Source organism: Callithrix jacchus, chromosome 6 (genome assembly GCF_049354715.1).
Source record: "Callithrix jacchus isolate 240 chromosome 6, calJac240_pri, whole genome shotgun sequence".
In the NCBI taxonomy this organism is placed as follows: Eukaryota; Metazoa; Chordata; class Mammalia; order Primates; family Cebidae; genus Callithrix; species Callithrix jacchus.
The window spans coordinates 87,030,806-87,049,284 of record NC_133507.1 but is presented as its reverse complement, the minus strand read 5'-3'; the positions used below and the strand labels follow the sequence as shown (position 1 = coordinate 87,049,284).

The window sequence follows — 18,479 nt, the reverse complement described above, 5'->3', positions numbered from 1 at the left end:
AGCTTGCAATTAAGCCGACTTGTGGTGGGAGGATTAATGTCAGAAGATTCCCCATTTTTCAATCTTGTGTCTACATCAATAAGATTGAACTAATTGCTAATTGGCATTTAGAAAATGAACTACTCTGGTACCCTGGAGCTTTGCTGTAATATGGCATGGAATTAGGAATATGATATTTCTCTCTTTGATAACAGAGAATGGTATTTACTCCAGAAAGTCATAGATTATCATTATAGTATTTTTTATCTAAAATATAAATAAAAGGATCAGTTCACTATTTATAGAACATATTTATTTAGAAGATGTGGATTTCCTAGAAACCTATATCTTGTACTAAATCATAAGAAACAGACAAAAGAATTAAGACAAAGCTTCACCCTGAATAACCTTTCAATTTTCGAACAACATTCCAATTCTTTGCAGTTTGGTTTACATTTATTGCAGTATTTTTAATGGCCCCCCTTTTGGCAAAGAATACCCTAACATATTTAGTAATTTTTAGATTTTTATGATATATTTTCCAGAGAAATGTATAGTTTAGAAAACATTTGTTTAAAGAGCTTTCTTTATGTACTACTGCAATCTAAATAAATAAATAAATATTGTTAAGAAGTTACTACCAGAAAATTGTTTTTAAGATTTATTTAATAGACTTTAAAAAAATAGATTTTCCTTCCTTCACCTTCTAGAGTCATTGAAATAAATCAATAATCTTTTTTCTTTTCTTTTTTCTGAGATGGAGTCTTGCTCTGCTGCCCAGGCTGGAGAGCAGTGGCATGATCTCCACTCACTGTAGCCTCTGCCTCCTGGATTCCAGCAGTTCTCCTGCCTCAGCCTCCTGGGTAGCTGGGATTACACCACACCCAGCTAATTTTTGTATTTCTAGTAGAGATGGGGTTTCTCCATGTTGACCAGGCTGTTCTTGAATTCTTGACCTCAGGTGATCAGCCTGCCTTAGCTTCCCAAAGTGCTGGGAATACAGGCATGAACCACTGCGCCCAGCCTAAAACAATGATCTTTAAAATGTGGTTGTGTTCAAAACACCTAAATATTTGGGAGTTAATTTCAATCACACATGATTAGCATTTTAAGACTAATATTTTCCAAAATGTGGCCCACACTTTTCATGATGATCTGTGGAAAAATTTTCTGTGGTCAAATAAGTTTGAGGAAATTTGTATGTGTTATATTTTCTACATGTAGAGCCACAATACAAATTAACATCAAGGTTGTGAGAAGTTCTCAATAAAAACATTACTTTGCTTAATTCAGAATTTAAAGTTTTTATATAACTATGGAATATTATTTTATCTTCCTATTAAATACTGCAGAACTGATGGTAGACCAACTCACATTGACTAACATTTCACAGATTCTTTTGCGTGAAAGGCATAGACAGATTATTTCTATTTCTATTATTTTTCATTGAAAAATTCTAATTTCTTCCACATTCTTTGAATCTGCTAATTGAATAGCTAAAATATGTTACTGAGCTGGAAATGAGTCTTCCTTAAAAAGAAGTGTACAATCTTTGAAAGTTCCATTGCATCATTATTATCATCAAAACCATTATTTATAATTTTACTTTAATAAATAGGGTTTCTCCTGTTGAAATGACACGTAACACTGAACTACAATACTCCTTTATAAAATAATTAAAAGAAACATCATTTTTCAGGAAAAGGATAGATGTGTAATACATTAATAAAAAATTAGAAGGCAGATGAGCAAGAAATGATTGACAAGGGGACCTAGTGGCACGTGTTTGTAGTTCCACCTACCCTGGAGGCTGACGGGGAGGATTGTTGGGCCCAAGAATTTGCGGCTTCAATGAGCTATGATCACACCACTGCACTCCAGTCTGGACAGCAGAATGAGATCCTGTCTCTGAAATTAATTAAATAAAATAACAGATTGATATTGAATGTAAGGCCAACCAAGATTAGTCTAGGCTTTTAAGATAAACTTGTTCCAATATAAAGGGTTTGGTGCTTTTTTAGCAAAGTGGGAAAATGCAACTGTATACTTAATGTCTCACTGGTTAATATCCTACTGGTCTCTACACTATTCATGTAGGTTAAATATAAGGTGGTTTTGGATTGCTAAAGATCTTTCCATTTTTTTAGGATCTCAAAATTGTTACTTATTCTGTCAGATAAATGAACCTGTGTCCGAATTACACGACACAGGAGATATCTAGAAATACCGCCTAGAACCGATGAACAAAAGCTTCTTTTCATTCCAGGATCCTAAAATTGTGAGATAGTTGCAGCCCAATTTCATAATTTCCATACATTTGTTGAGTGGCTGGGAAACCAAGGTACTATAACTTAGAAACTGTTTTAGAATACACCAAAATTATCCTGTGGTGTCTTAGACATGGATTTTTTTTTTTACTAAATATTTCCTCAGAGCATCAATAATTGCCTTTTCATTTCAAACATATCAAAAACACTATGGTAACAAATTATCATTGCAGTTTGTTGCCCCAAAGTTGTAATGATGGACCAGATTTTAAGGCTCTGAAATGACGTCTAAACAGTTATTTGATTTTTACCTGCTCAGGTGTTTTGTTTTTCTTCAAGCAACAACCTCTTCTTTTCATTGGGCTCAGGAAAACAGAAATGGCCCTCTGAACTCCTTCCTGATAAATGGATTCTGAACAGGAATGATGGTTGTCCCACATTCATAGTTTAGAATGAGAAATTCACATCATCTCCAAGTCTCTTCACACTTTCAAAGGGACCTGGTAACCTCTGAGGTTCAGTTTGAGAGGCAGTTTTGAAACTACAGCTCCTCCCTCTGAGAAACTGATTCACCTCAGTTGGAGTGAATAAGTGGAAATCTGTGACACAATGATAGTTTCGACATTTGTGCAAACAAGTGTCTCATTGAAAGCAAAGAAGTACATGCTTGGGAGAATCCCTCAGAGCCCTAAAAGTAAAAGTATGGCTGTCTACGAGCACACTCATACACACAGTAGTATTTCAGTACTGCTGGCATAGCTAGCAAACAAAATATGGTTGAAAAGGCTTAACAGTCCTAGAAACGGAAGGCACCAGTTTAATGAGGTCTCCTCTGCTTGAAATTAAAGTGGAAGGAGTTTTACAGAGAACAGTATTCAATAACAAAATATTAAATGATAAACACAGATTGCTTAAAATCAGATGGGCCATTTTAAGAAAAGCATTTTAGTTCATCATGATATGTAGCACCTTATTTAAATTAGGAGGTGTTAATTCGTAGCTTGAATAATATATTAATATAATATGTAAAGTGAATGGCATTGTTAATCACAGTCGCGCCTGGAACGACTTTGCTTCTGTGCACTGAATGTTAATTTTGCAAAACATTAATTTCAAAGATTTTGCAGCAGTGCTTTTGTAATTAAATATTAATGTCACATGTTATTGCAGTAGCATGTTTATGAAAGCCGGCAACACTTCAAGTCAACTCATTTGTTTTTATATTTATTCTTGTACATCTGCAATCCCTTCCATTTCACAATTTGAAAGTGAAGGCCATTTTGAATAGTCAATATGTGAACATTTTTCATTGTAAGCGTTTTTTAACATCCAACAGGGTAAATATTTAATGTTGTGTTTTTAGCTGGTATAATTTTTGAGAAAATTGGCTATAACTTTTAACAACTCAAAGGTACCTAAACTGTCTCCAGTTTTGGCTTAAGTGATCTGATAATAAAGTAGCAATAAATGTGATGAAGCTGTGTAAAAATATTTAAGAATTAGAAGGCTTTATATGAAAGTTTGAAATTAGAATTGCAATTCTATGCACAGGATATATCAGCATTTACCAATTCTCCATATATTTTTTATTATGGCACTGTATTATCTCAAGAAAACTGAAAAGACAGCGTAGACTTTCGGTTAACTTTTTTCAAGTTCCATAACTAGACAAAGAATAGAAAAATCTTGCTTGTCAGTGATGTGATTTGCACTTATTACATGTTCTGAAGTTATGCATTTGCATGAAAGGAAAATCTGTTTTATGCTCACCATCTTATTCCAAGTATACCCCGTCTACATGTCATTATATTTGGTTTGCCCATGACTATTTTGACCAAATCACTACGGCTGGTAAGCTTGTCCGTGATATTACCAATAGGTTAATTATGGTTAGCCTAACAAGTCATTTCCATTTTTGAATCTTGACAAGAAATAACATTCAAGGAATGATATTTTAAAGCTGTTATTTTATCCATCTAGTAAAGTTGTCTTTACAATCAAATCCCTAGATACATTTTTGTCTTTTGAATTATGGAATGAGTTACCCATAGTACCAAAAAAAAAAAATCAGGAAAAATCAAGATATATTATGTTTGGTTATGGGCACATTTAACAGTTAAAAATTATATCTGCACCTGATGTTGCATGTTAACAGCTAATGCCATTTGACAGTGATGAAATTAAAGGATGAAGAAGAGATACAAACTACATTTTACAAGCATGATGGGTCTCCAACAATGCCATTTAAATATTATTTGTCACTATTTAAAATGAACCTTTCCCCTTTAAGCTATGCCATTACGCTCATTTGTCCTGTCACCACTGACAGGCTATATGACTCACACACAAAAATGGTCATTAGGTACTGCATCTTCATCTTATTAAAAAAAAAAAGAGAGAGAGAGAAAGAAAGAAAGCATTCTGATGCCTCTAAAAGCCTGTAATTATTTTCATCCGAAGAGATAGTGTTGCTCGGAAGGTAATTTAATAACCTTTTGCATGTACCTGGGGAATGCCTCTCCAGGGAACCAAGGTGCCGACATGCCATTCAGTCGTCAAAACATGACCTTTAATGGTTGCTTGGAGAGAAGTTAGCGTGGAATGTTGTACACAGTGCAATGCTAATTCTGCTTTCTAATATATGCAAAATTTAGTTCTGAGCAATGATCTTTGTAAGATGAATTAATATAGGTACTGCTCCAGGAAACAAAAGAAATTGCAACATGAAGGCCCCACCCCCCTCCCCCCTACCATGATCTTTTATACTTCAGTTTGAAGTAGCTAACCACTTGCACAATTTGTATTAAAAATAGTGCAAAACACTCCAGAAGTCTTTGCTTCCTTTCCCCCTTTAAGTTGGTTGATGAATTCTATTCTATATACTATGGAAATGTAAAACAGGATTAAAGGGATTTCTTTGATAAGTTTATTTCCCAAAATAAAGCATTGGCCCCAACTCCTTGAAGAAGAAAAAGAAATGCTTACCTTTAATATACCCTCTCTGTTTTATAACACAATTTATGTGGCTCGTTGAAATTACTAATGCAGTTACTGAGTTAATTTTAAAAAAATCCTTCATGGATTTTCATGTTGAAATAGGATATTTTGAACACTTGCATATACAAAAAGATGCACAGGCTGTTTCCTGTGACAACCAGGTTCAGAAACTCCTTATTTTGGTAGTCTGATATTAGATCCCGCCTTAGTTAGAAATGCTAGGATTTCAACTCCTACCGCTGACACGCCATCCGTCAATTTATTAGCACGCTGGTGCAGTAAGCCACTGAACAGGCTATATCAATTCGTTTAGTTTTTTTCTTTAAAATGCCTGTAATCCTCAGCTCTGCTCTCTCAACCGGTCAGCATTAAAGATTTATGTTGCACTTTTTTTCATTGCCACACCTGAATATGGATTACTTAAATGGGCTGTAAATAATTTATATCTGGGAATAAGTTTCCATTACTGACCAATGTTGTAATTTAATATACTGTATTATGGGTTATACAATTTTAGATTGTTTTCTGTGTGCATTCTGCAGTCAGGCAGACAACAGTTTAAGTAAAAAGGGTGAGATGTTTGTTCAGCTTATTTTCATGTTCACTCTGTGTGCTCAAATCAGCAACAGGGCTAAAGGAAGCAGAAAGCTACTTTCAACTGCATGTTTTTCTGCTATTTATGGAAATCTTTTTATTTTTTAAGGCACTTGACCTGAAACAAAAGACAAAAATATATAATAGTATATTATTGATAAATACAAAAGATAATAAAATGTGCTAATGTAGGTGGCTGAAAGTCTTAGTTCTGGAGAATTGAAAAATAATCTTGATTCCGGAACCCAAAGGTTAACTTTCCTATTTAATGCTTGATTCTTCTACGCATAAAAATGCACATAATAAAATTATAATTTATTTGACAGTTAGGTTTCAATGAGGCTACTGGATCAAATATGTAAAATGTTAAAAGTACACGCTTTTTTTAAAGCATAGGCAAGTGTTTACTCTTAAAAGAGCTTTAAACAATTTAAGATTAAGTTGAGTATAGTAAAAATTAATAATAGATTAATACATGAAAATCTATGAAGACACATAAGATAATGATTTAAAAAGGAATAATTTAAAAAGATGAATTAAAAAGTCGAATCAGAAAAGAAGGCCAGCATAAACTAGGGAAAAACATGCTGTGAATAAAGTCTGTTAGATCTTGAAATAGGAGAACTGCTAAATAATGCATAGTTTTATTTTTCTATCATTTGCATAAACCTTAAGAGAGTATTTATTTGTGTAAAACTTGATGTATCGAGTAAGGAGAATGAAAAAAATGGCATTCATTTTGTTTTCATTTTGGTATTTAGGAAAAATATTCTGTTACATATGGACTACTTAGACCTAATCATCTGACTGAATGTGCTGTGTGCCTTGAGCCAGGTTGGAAAGGGCTGGCTGCAGAACAGTGCCCTGGTCTTGCTGCAGGCGATGCAGGTTGGCCCATGCTCTGCTGGGGAGCAGATGGTGAGCCAATGCTTGTAGTCACACTTACCTTCCTTGCTAAATCCATAATCCCTCACTGGACACGGAGCCAAGGCAGGCTTTGGAGGCAGAAAGGAGGTTACAATCTGGACTTGGGTAGTGACTGCCAGAACTGAGAAAACAGCTCAGAAATTTCGAATGCTTAACAAGTTATCTGTCTTGTCCCTAAGCCAGTGCAGCATTTTTAAAAGTAATTAAGACATGATTGAAAATGTGTATGCCATCTAAATACAAAAATCTTCAAAAATCACCAAAACCAATCATTAAAAGCCACATTTAATATGACATTATGTAAAAAATATATTTAAAATAAAATATATTTTTGCTGTTGAATGAAAATATGTAAAGTAAGAAAAAAAAGGAAGCATTTATTTCTTAGGAAAAGGAACTTTTTTCTTTACAAACCTGGACCTTATAGAAGGAAAATATTTCATACATGTCTATAAATATGCTGCATGTATGAAATAGTTTCCTTCTATAAGGAAATAGCTATGCAACATTATATCTATACTAACAGATTCTTCTATATGTTATTCTTTCAAAATATTAAATGAATTATAGTTGATTTTTCTATATAGTATACTTATGTATGTATATGTATGTTTTTATATGTGTGAATGGAGTTCATCATCAACACAGACATTATAAATCAGGAAGACAAAATAAAAATATTGAGTGGGTAGCCAAATTCTAATCATTTATAATAAAAGGGATAGTAAGTGCCATCTGTTTAATGTAAAAAAAAAAACCAACTGATAAAATGCATACATATCTAGTAAATTAAAATCATGGAGTAATTCATATAAAACAAAATATGTATAAAATATGTATAAAATGTCAACATATTCCATTAGGGTGTGATTGACTTAAACATGTACTATCTACATAATATGATATGAGAAACAGCAAAGTCTTCTGATTATGGTTTGTGCTATATCATAAATATTTTTTCAAAATATGTTTTTCTATTAAGTGCGGGTAACAAAATTTCTTATTCTTCTCCACTGAATTTTTATGATTCCTCATTATTGCAAGCAACACTTTTTCTTTCAAATGATTCTTAGGCATACTTTCATTGAAGTTCACTGACTTGAGGGAATTTCTTGTAACCTTCTTTAGTCCATCTTGCAACATCTACATTTCTCAAACTGACAAAATGCTACCAATACCCTATTTGTTTATATAAATAACTTGAGCTCTCCACTCTAGGACTATCATCAACAGCTTTCACAATTCCCCCTTTTTACTATTGCCTCTTTTTTGAAAAGTATTGTCACTCTTACTTACACTTAGGAAAATTCGTCTTAATTTCTTCTCTTCGTAACTCTTCTTCATAATTCAGTTCCTGCCAGTGTCTTCGTTCACCAATATGTCCTTTTCTGTAATACTGTTTTCTTCCAAAATCGATGCAAAGAAATAAAGAAAAATGCAGAAGCTTCTTTCTCTGCCTCACTCAAAAATTCAAGAAATGTGCATTAATAGGAGATGTGTGCAGGTCAGTATTTATAAAAGGAGATATAAGAACAAAAGTATTTATCATAATACATTTGGGAAATATGCTTAGTTTTTATTCACACAATAATGTGCCTGTTGGTTTTAACTTTTATTTTAATTTAGTTTACATTAGGAAGCAAAACCCTCAACTATAATGATATTTACACAAAGCAATGTTTTCATCATTTGGTAGGAAAATTTCACTATAGGATGACATCATAAAGTAGTTTATCACTTTATTCCCAAACCTAAAATAAGGAACTACTTTATGATATTTATAGATACTTTTTTTTCTTTTAAAAAAGTGTTAATAACATAGAGTTTCAAAAAGGCTTGGAAAGATTGAGTTAATGTGATTTCCGTTCTCAGATGAGAACAGAAAGGGGGAAAATTTAATGGTTGCTTTTGACAATGCAAATTTCCTGTAAAATCACATTTCAGAAGGCCAGGCATGGTGGCTCATGCCTGTAATCCCAGCATTTTGGGAGACTATGGTGGGAGGACTGCTTGAGGCCAGGAGTTAAGAACCAGCCTGATCAAAATACGAAGACCCTGTCTCTACAAGAAATTTTAAAAAAAGTTGACACATTGTGGTGGTGCTTGTCTGTAGTCCCAAGCTACGTGGGAGGCTGAGGAGGGAGGATTGCTTCAGCCCAGGAGTTTGAGGTTGCAGAGAGCCATGATTGTGCCACTGGACTCAAGCCTGGGTGATAGAGAAAGACTCGGTCTCTAAAAAGTAAAAATAAAAAATAATTTGAAAATCACATTTCTCTTAATATTCTTTTGTTAATGTTTCTCGTGCACTTGGAATGCGTGCCTACTCTGAAAAATTTTGCTGCAATATTTTATGGAGATAAAATATATAATTGCTTCATAGGGGAGTTCAGTTCATCAGTATATTACTAAAATATGTATATTCTTGTTCTCTCACTTGTTGAAAGAGGTGCTTTATGTTTTCCAGCTATGTTTGTAGATTAGTTAATTTATTCTTTTCTTTCAACTTCTGCTTTACATATTTTGAACCTATAGATGTCTATTTATTTAGGATTGTTATATTTTGCCATTGAATTCATCCCTTTTTCTTCTTCATTTTTTTCTTTTCCCTGAGATAGGGTCTTGCTCTATTACCCAAGCTGGAGTGCAGTGTTACAGTCATAGCTCAAAAGATTATTCAACAGATTATTCTAGGACATTATAGGTATCAACAACTTAAAAGGAACAAGTCAATGTGATGTAAATTTTAGTAAAGAATAATACGGTGTTTAATATAAGGCATATCTCCTCTATCCAAGAGTTTTAAGAAAAGACATTGGACTTGATAACAGGAAACCTGAGTTTGCATTCCAGCTCTGCCTCTGGCAGACTACAGAAATATATGAAGTATTTATATCTCGGGACCTTGGTTTCCTCACCCGTATAATTATAGCATTTTTCTAATGATTTCTAGTATTTTGATAACCTACAAAACACTACCTGGCTATGTGAAGGTGGAAGAGTTAAGTACCAATAAATAGCACAGTATATTTTTATCTCCAAGCAACACAGGATTAATTACCGAATAAGAGAATCAGGCAATTCTTGAAACTAGGTAAACATTTATATGGGTTCCTAATGTTTTATGTTCTAAATTTTTCATTGCATAATTTTTAATATATAAATTGAAACACATTTTGGCCACTTTAGTTGAGACATTAACAATGGGAAATGTCTCTCTGTAGATCTTCAAACAAAATTATGTAACACCCTCCATGTCTCAGAATATTATCACCAGAAATGCCAATGGCATGTTCCATGCATGAGTTCAACATTTTTAGGGAATCTAAGGTCCCAGAATTGCAGAGAGAGGAGCTGTATCTGTAGATGCTAGGGAGAAAGTGAGTAGCAGAAGTGAGCTACACAAGCAAAACTTATGTACTCAAGATTGAATTAGAAATCCAATTTATCAAAATCCTTGGAGCTGGCTTCTGATCTCTAGTTGAGTCTTCAACACTTTGATATGTCACCTATTAGCCACCAGAGAGGCATGTGTCAATTCTTGTGTAATATATAAAGTCTCCAATAATTATTATATTAACTATCAACATTATTATAAACATTATTAAATAAGAGAGACCTCTGTATTTCCATAAAAGGGAAGAGCACTCTTATGGCAAAGGACCTATTAAAGAATTGGAAATGTCTACGTTGTCAGAAGTTGCAACTCTTGGATGAAGCATAAAGCAGAGATCTTGATGTTAATGGTCACAGAAGATTCTGTGTTGCCATCTGTGAGGAATTATTTACCAGTTTTTGCTGACCAAATTCCAAATTAAGGAGCTCCATTTACTGGCTCAAACTTAACCTCTGTCGTAATTAAAAATAGTGTCCATCTTTACTATTTATGACCTTTACTATTATGACCTATTATAAGATACATGGATTTTGATGGACTTTGAGATTTTTTTTTAAAAGATTCTACTTTCTCTTCTTTAGTTCGGGTTCTCATCATTTATTGATTGAGTTTCTACCACAGGTTCATAAACAATATTCACATCAGATTTCTTGACCCTAAGGACTCTAAGCCATTCTCCTGGGGCTGGCTGCCAGAGAGATTATTCCAAGATGCACATTGTTTTTCTGGTTGTTCAATGTTAATAATTTCGCTATGAATCCCAATAGCCTTTAGAAAAAACAGTTCAAAGTCTTCACTATAACTTTCAAAGTTCTCCATGATCTGGCTGATGCTTCTCTCTCTAGCGTTATATTCTATGCCAAATTGAAGTTCTATCCATCCTGGAAGCCTTCCTACAAGTTACCAAACTTTAAGTTTGTTTCTCAGATGTTTTGAACAAAGAATGCTGTTTTCTACCTAGCCACATTTCCTAATTTTTCCTCCAAAATGCCATTCTTAATCACTTTCCTCAGCACCGAAGTCTGGGTGGATGTGCCCTTCTTATGTGCTCCTACAATACCATGAATTATCACAATTATATATCAGAGTATTGTCTGTTTCCCTGTGTCTCCCATTAGAATATGAACTTTAACTTCAGCGGCCAGGTGATACTACTTTTGGTACTTCCAGGGCCCAGGCACTTTTGTGGCAAATAGCAGTATTTGGCACAGTTAAGCCTTGTCCTGAAATACCTTCTTCTCTGGGCTTCTTAGGCATCATAAGAAACATTTCTTCAGTCTCTTTGAGAATTCTGCCTCCTCCTTTTCACCTTTTATTTGTGGAGATTCCAAAAGATCAATCTTCAACCCCTTTATTTCCTTAATATCTACAATAGTCTAGATGATTTTATGCAGGACCAAAATCTCTACAGTCAGTCTTCACCATAGATCTTCAGACTTATACATTCAACTGTTTCTTTGATGTCTTTATTTGGATGTTTAATATGCATCTTAAACTAACAAGACTAAACAAGAATACTTATTTTCCTTCCCACTCAAAATCTGTTTCTCTCTTGTTGTTTCCTACCATAATAAATCAACTACTCAAACTACTTGTTTGTATAAGGTAAAAATCTAGGATTCATTGGTGACTTGTATCTGAACACACCCCAATCTAAATAACCACTGTGACCTCTCAGCCCTGTGTTAAAGCAACCTGAACCCATCTGCTTGTTTCTATCTCCATTTCACCATCCTGGTCCATGGCATCATCATCATTCTCTGGACTACTATAGTAACCTTCCAGTTGGTCACCACACTTATGTTCTAACTCTCTTATCATACCTTCTTCAGGAGTTGCCAGAATGATCTTTTAAATATGTAAATGAAGTCAAGCCATTTTCCTATTCAAAGCTTTACAATAATTTTAATTCCATTTAGAAAAACATCAGACATCTAATCCTGGCTTAATATTCTCTGCATGATTCAACCATCTCCAACATTCTAGCTCCATCTCATCCCATTCTGCTCTTTCACTTCGCTATGAACACACTGGTCTTCATTTTTTTGAACATGTTAACTCAGTTTTGTCCTAACGTTTTGTACCTACTGTTTCTTCTGTCTAGAAAACTCTTGGCCAGGTGGAATGGCTCACGCCTCTAATCCCAGCACTTTTAGAGGGCAAGGGGGAGGATCACTTGAGGCCAGGAATTTGAGAACAGCCTTGCTAACATGGCAAAACCCTGCCTCTACTAAAAATACAAAAAATTAGTTGGGCATAGAATTGCCCGAACCCGGGACTTGGAGGTAACAATGAGCCAAGATTGCACCACTGCACTCCAGCCTGGATAACACAGGAAGACTCTGTCAAAAAAAAAAAAAAAAAAAAAAATAGAACACTCTTGCTACTCTAGTGTTCTTTATATAGTTTTCTTCTTTCTGTCATTCACATTTTACCTGCCTGCCAAGGCTTTCCTTAAGTGCCATTTCAAAAGTAGCCACTTAGTCACTTGGTATCACAACACTGTATACCACCTACCATTATCACATATTTATCTGCATATCACCTATCATTTTAATACTCCACATAACCCCTATTATCATCTATATGTGTTTGTTAGTCAATATTGATTTATCTCCAAACTCACCAAAATACTAACTTAATCAGATCGCGGGGTTTGCCTGTCTTGTTCATTGAAATATTTTCAACACCTAGCACTGGGTTCTAAACAGTAGAAACTCAAAAATAAGTGTCAGATAAAGGAAGTAGCAATTGCATGGGGAATCACATTTGAATGAGTGAAACTTATTTGAGAAATAGTACCAGTACATGAGTAGTAGAAGAAGGTTCCATGTATTTTTCTCAAATTTTAAAATGTTTAGTAAGATCAATGAGCAAGATTAAAAAGTTTCTTTAACAAAGACACCAATATCTATGGTAGAGAAGGACCTTATAAAGTACTTGATGTTGTCTTAAGAGGTACTAGAGAAGCCAAATCTCTCTTTCAACTGTTTCTCCCTAGAGAAACAAGTTAACAATCAAAGAGGAAACCATAGCAAAAAAGCAAGACATTCAATTATCCTTTATATAAACTAACAGATACCTGAATATTATAATAATATTGTAGGCACAGATTCACCTTACTCTTGTACTACTATGTAATAGAAATTTAATTTTTTCCTTCCTTGGTTTTTTACTTTGAAATTGTTATGTTCTCTCACAGAAGTGAGAGATTCATTTAGGAGTGGGAGTGGGAAGTGAGGGGGACAACATTTCATTATTTAAGAAATATTGAAGATTTTCTTAAGGAGCTTAAAATCTAATAGAAGATATAAAACATGAGCATAATACTTATTTGCTAGACAAGTACAGGTATTATATTATCCATACCAAGTAAATGCTGGGAAACTTCAGAAGAGAGAAAAATTATGCCCCAATGAAAAATCAGTAGGGTTTCATGTATTGGCAAAATCAAGAAAGCTTGGTTTTGAAGTATACACAGAATTTTACCATGTTGCAGATAGGGGAAGAAAGATATTTAAAGGAAAAAGGACTATCACAGAGTACATGTACTATTTTAAGTAAGTCATTTCAGGCCAGGTGCAGTGGCTCACGCCTGTAATCCCAGCACTTTGGGAGGCCAAGGTAGGTAGATCACTTGAGGTCGGAAGTTCTATACTAGCCTGGTCAACATGGCATAACCCTGTCTCTATTAAGAATACAAAAACTAGCCAGGCACAGTAGCAGGCACCTGTAATCCCAACTACTCAGGAGGCTGAGGCATGAGAATTGCTTGAACCCAGGAGGCGGAAGTTGCAGTGAGCTGAGACTGGGCCACTGCACTCCAGCCTGGAGACTCCAGCAAGACTCTACCTGGAATGAATGAATGAATGAATGAGTAATTTAATTCCAACAAGACACAGGAACCAAAAATGGAATGGTAGTTTTAGGTCTTAAAATATAGAGGATATAGTATACCCAAATAAGGAAAAGAAATGTTCTGAAGTTCTCTGTAGCATGTAAAACAACTGACTATCCAGTTTTTGTTAAAACCTCATGCTCCTATCACCTATACTTTGTCCTATTTTGTGCCTTTTTCTATTTTCATGTTTTGCTTCTCTTCTACTCCAGTCCTAGGGAGTAAAATAAATAAGAAGCTCATCTGAGTATCATTAGGACAGGGTATTCAGCAAATGCTTTGGGACAAGGCTCCGTTGCTTTAGGTCTTAGGGAAATTGGAGTCATCCTTTCAGATTAAAATCTATAGATTCTTGATTCAGTTTTCTGCGGCTAACTTTCTGGTGGGTAGTTTCTGTGTGACAATGCTGATCCCTCTATCTGCAGATTGCCATAATTGTCAGGCATACTTTGCCTTTTAAGCACTCAAAAACGTGCACCACGATCTGGCACCAACCATCACCTCCACTTTGAACTCTCACTTGTATCTTCTAAGTATACATCATACAAACCACCAGCAAGAACTTATGGAGCCTGGATTATAAAGGTAGAACTTTACGAAATTGAATCTTGCCTTCTCACTTAGGATGTAAGGGATCTTAGGCAAGTTTTTTGACATTGCTAATTCTAAATTGCTTTATATGTAAAATGGCAATAATCATACTCACCTTTTAAAGAACTAACTTTGTGAAGTCACAACCATAACTGTTTTTGCTTTAATGCACAAATATTCCAAAGATCAATGACAGAAGGTGTGTACAACACTGGGTACATATTAGGAACTTAATAGATATTAGCATCTCCTTGTTTTGGATTTTTCAATCCTTTCTTCTAGAAAGCTTACTTCACATTTCAATCTGTCTAACTTTTATCCTTATTTTTATATTCAACCTCCATATATTCTAAAATATTTTTGAATGACCAATTAAAAAATTTTATTGCCACTAATTTCTCCATTTTCCAAATTCTCTACGAATTTTATCTGAAACTCTTTAATGGTAGTGTTTTATTCTCTGCCTTAGTTATGGTAGCACAGATACATAGTCTCTCTCTTATCATGTGTTGAAATCCAATTTCAATTTTGTATCCTCACAGCATCAAATATGCTATTTTTTCAAGTAACACACTCTGTATATACACATGTTGAATCACTCTTTTTGAATGATTCTTTTTGATGTTAAATTGCTGTGAAATAATTTAGACTGTGCAAAATCTGTAAAATTATATCTAGTAATTTACCTAACAAAGTATATACTTTGCTGTGGACAACTAGATATTACAGTGCTAATACATAAATTTTCTTAGTTTCTAGTTAACAAAGTTATATTATTTAGACTGCCTAAAATCTGTTCAAGATCATCAATTCAAAAGAATAGTAATTTGCACATTTGATAAAAGCTCCCATAAGGCAAATAAATAATATTTTGCTCTAAGGTCAAAGTTACAGTTTGATAATAAACAAAATACTAAAAATTATGCATTTTGGTATTGTATTGACTTTTTGTGAATTTACTTTAAGGAATTTGATTAATGCCTTCTAGATTATTTCTCTAAAAGTAAAATCCTTACGTTGCAGTTTATTTGAAGATTTATTTAATAGACTTAAGGAAATGATTCAAGTAAATTTAGAAGCAAAATAAAATCACATACAAAAATCTATTGGCTGTTTAATACTTAAAGTCCAACTTAGAAAAAAATATTTTAAAAGTTTCATTTGGAAAAATCCTAGTTATATAATTATTCATTCCTCCTGAAATTTAAAATAAAATATATAATAAAGGGTGACCTGGATATTTCTCTGTCTTTGGCAACATCTTTTAACTTGACTCTGCTGGCTTATTGTTTACTAGATTTATCTTAAAGATACTTTTCAAAATGTCCTGTATGTTCTCCACCTAACTGGCAGATCCATGACACTTGCAATTGGCTCTAAAAATGCTTATAGTAGCCAAAATAAATTAGTAGTGTTGTTTAATTTTACTTTTTGTTTTAAATAGAATGAAATATAGAAAACAACTTCATCAATTGATTAGACATTCCATAGCAATCTTAAATTTTCTTCATCATTTTTTCCTTTTTTCTTGGAAATGTATGACTATGTTTGCTCGTCAACCCCTCCACTATTTGTGGACACTGAGGACCCCCCAGAATTAATTTTATCATTACCTCTACCTTTGCTGTCAATAAGTGATCTCTTCCATCTCAGAGGGATCTGACCTCTTGCCTTTCCTACAGTTGAAAAGTGTTGTTTCATTTCTCTTCATCATCTACACAATTTCCTCTTTATTTGCCAGATTTCCTTTATCATGTTGTACACCCTTGACTTCATGTTATAATCTTCCCCGTCCTGTTTTGAATCTCACGCAACATACCCTGCATATTGCTCTTCTTTATTTCTGATTATTTTTGCATTTTCTTGTACATACTAATTGGCTCCATTTTTATTTCCAGTATATTTATAACGAAATGACATTCATTGCCTTTGGGCATACATTAATTTATCTTTGAGGATTTTCCATTTAGTCTCTGTGTGTTTTCTTTATATATTTCTTCTTGCAACCTCCATTTCATTTCACTTTTCTTGTACGTGTTGGTGTATTATTTTTGTTGTTGCTTTTAAAATATGCCTTCATATCTGTAATTCATGCTTCATGTGTTATTAGGAGGGTTTATAAAATAAACCACTGTGTATTTGTCACAAACAACATTAATTTGAATCGTCTAAAAATAGGCTTGGATTCACTGTACTGCAATTTTCCAGCCACCTTCTTTACAGCCATATTATAAGGCTTAACTAAATAAATAATTAGAAGCTAATTTTACAAATTAAAAGGACCTCAGATATTATAATTTATTGACCCGAGGTCAGAAAAGGGTACTTTATTGAAAGATTAATGGACAAATGCAAAACTTATTTCAAGAGAGATATGTTTAGACCTTTGGAGGTATTTCACTGATAAGAAAGTGATGCATATATGCTAAAATCATTAATCTTCATACTTTTCTATGCCTTCGTGCATATAATAAAGGAGACATTTAAAATCAGATATCCCTTCAAGAAAATCCTTGAGAAGCACAAATTTGAGGCAAATAAAAATGTACCAAAAAATTACAGTCCAATGTGGGGAATATTGCATGTTAAATAACATTATACTTCATTTGTGATTGGAGTAAAGAAATATGAAGAGGGCCTTAGAAGACTTTCTAGAGCAAATAACATTCAGCTGAGTATCAAAGAATCATACACACATTGCCACATTGCCACATGGAGATAAGGGACAGTCTTCAGAGATGTCGTTCCACATTATAATCGAGAAGGAGACTTAAGAAGTGAGGCAGGAAGAAAAATAAATTATAAGCATATCTTTTACTAAGACATTTGGAATTTTCCTGCAGTTGAATGGGAGTCATTGGAGAGTTTAAGCAAAGAAGTGACATGATCAGATTTGATTTTGGAATAAGAACTCTAGTAGACATGAAGAAACTGGCCTGCAAGCACCACAGCCACTTAGAGTGGTAAAATAATAATATCGAGACAGAATGAGGGCACAAACTAAGGCAGAATCTGAAGGAATAATTAGAAGCTATGTGAGAGTCATTAAAAGGTTCAGTCAAGAGAACTTGAGGACACTTAAGCGGGGGCAGGAGAAAGCAAGTGAGAAGCAAGTGGAAAGCAATTTTTCCATAGGATTCAAAGCCACCCACTTAATTTCAAGTAGAAAAATAGAGCTTTGATGTGGCTGTCTATTAACTTTAATTTCATCCAGATAGATTTTCCAGTTTGCATTGACTATTAGATCACTACTACCTTATGAAAGTAGTTAATGAATTATGATTAACAGTTGAATAAATTAAATGTATAGTCAACAGAGAAAATAAAAATAACTTAATATTGGGATAATAGTTTATTGCATAAATGAATAGTAGCACATTCAGACTTCCCAATGTGCAGCAAGGGAGCTCAAAAAACAATAAAAAATTATTACACAGACATTCATGCAAAATGAACACTGATGGTAGTAAATTCTAAAAATGGCAGAATTTAGTTTTAAATGCAACTTCCACATTTGCATACTATGTAAAAAGACATCTTATAACTATGTTCATAGTATATTGTTCATCTCATTTCCATAATCTAATTCAGTGATACTTATGCTCTTCAAATAGTATTCACTGATCATATTTTATCTCTTTTTTATCTTAAATTGTGGTTTTATGAACTATAGACCACATCAGAGAAAGACTGTAAATATCATAAATATAATGCCAATTTTCCCTTAAAATGGCAAATTATATAAAATTTGTTTTTCGCTTTTTTCTTACAAGGACCAAAAGCAGACAAACCTTTTAGCTTAAAAGTGGATTAGAATACCTTTTGATTACAG

The 18,479-nt window shown here is 33.7% G+C and overlaps 1 protein-coding gene and 1 long non-coding RNA gene across 3 annotated transcripts in view; one reads left to right on the top strand and one right to left on the bottom strand.

The window, feature by feature from the left end:
- Window positions 1-18,479, top strand: part of ARHGAP15 (Rho GTPase activating protein 15) — a 660,617-nt gene that overhangs the window by 228,478 nt on the left and 413,660 nt on the right. The gene's annotated exons all lie outside the window — the stretch shown is intronic.
- The window catches only part of LOC128932386 (uncharacterized), a 35,901-nt gene that overhangs the window by 1,274 nt on the left and 16,148 nt on the right, over window positions 1-18,479 (bottom strand). Inside the window, exon 2 of the long non-coding RNA XR_008482172.2 lies at window positions 1,782-1,887. This is a non-coding gene — a long non-coding RNA (uncharacterized LOC128932386). The remainder of the gene's footprint in view (window positions 1-1,781; window positions 1,888-18,479) is intronic.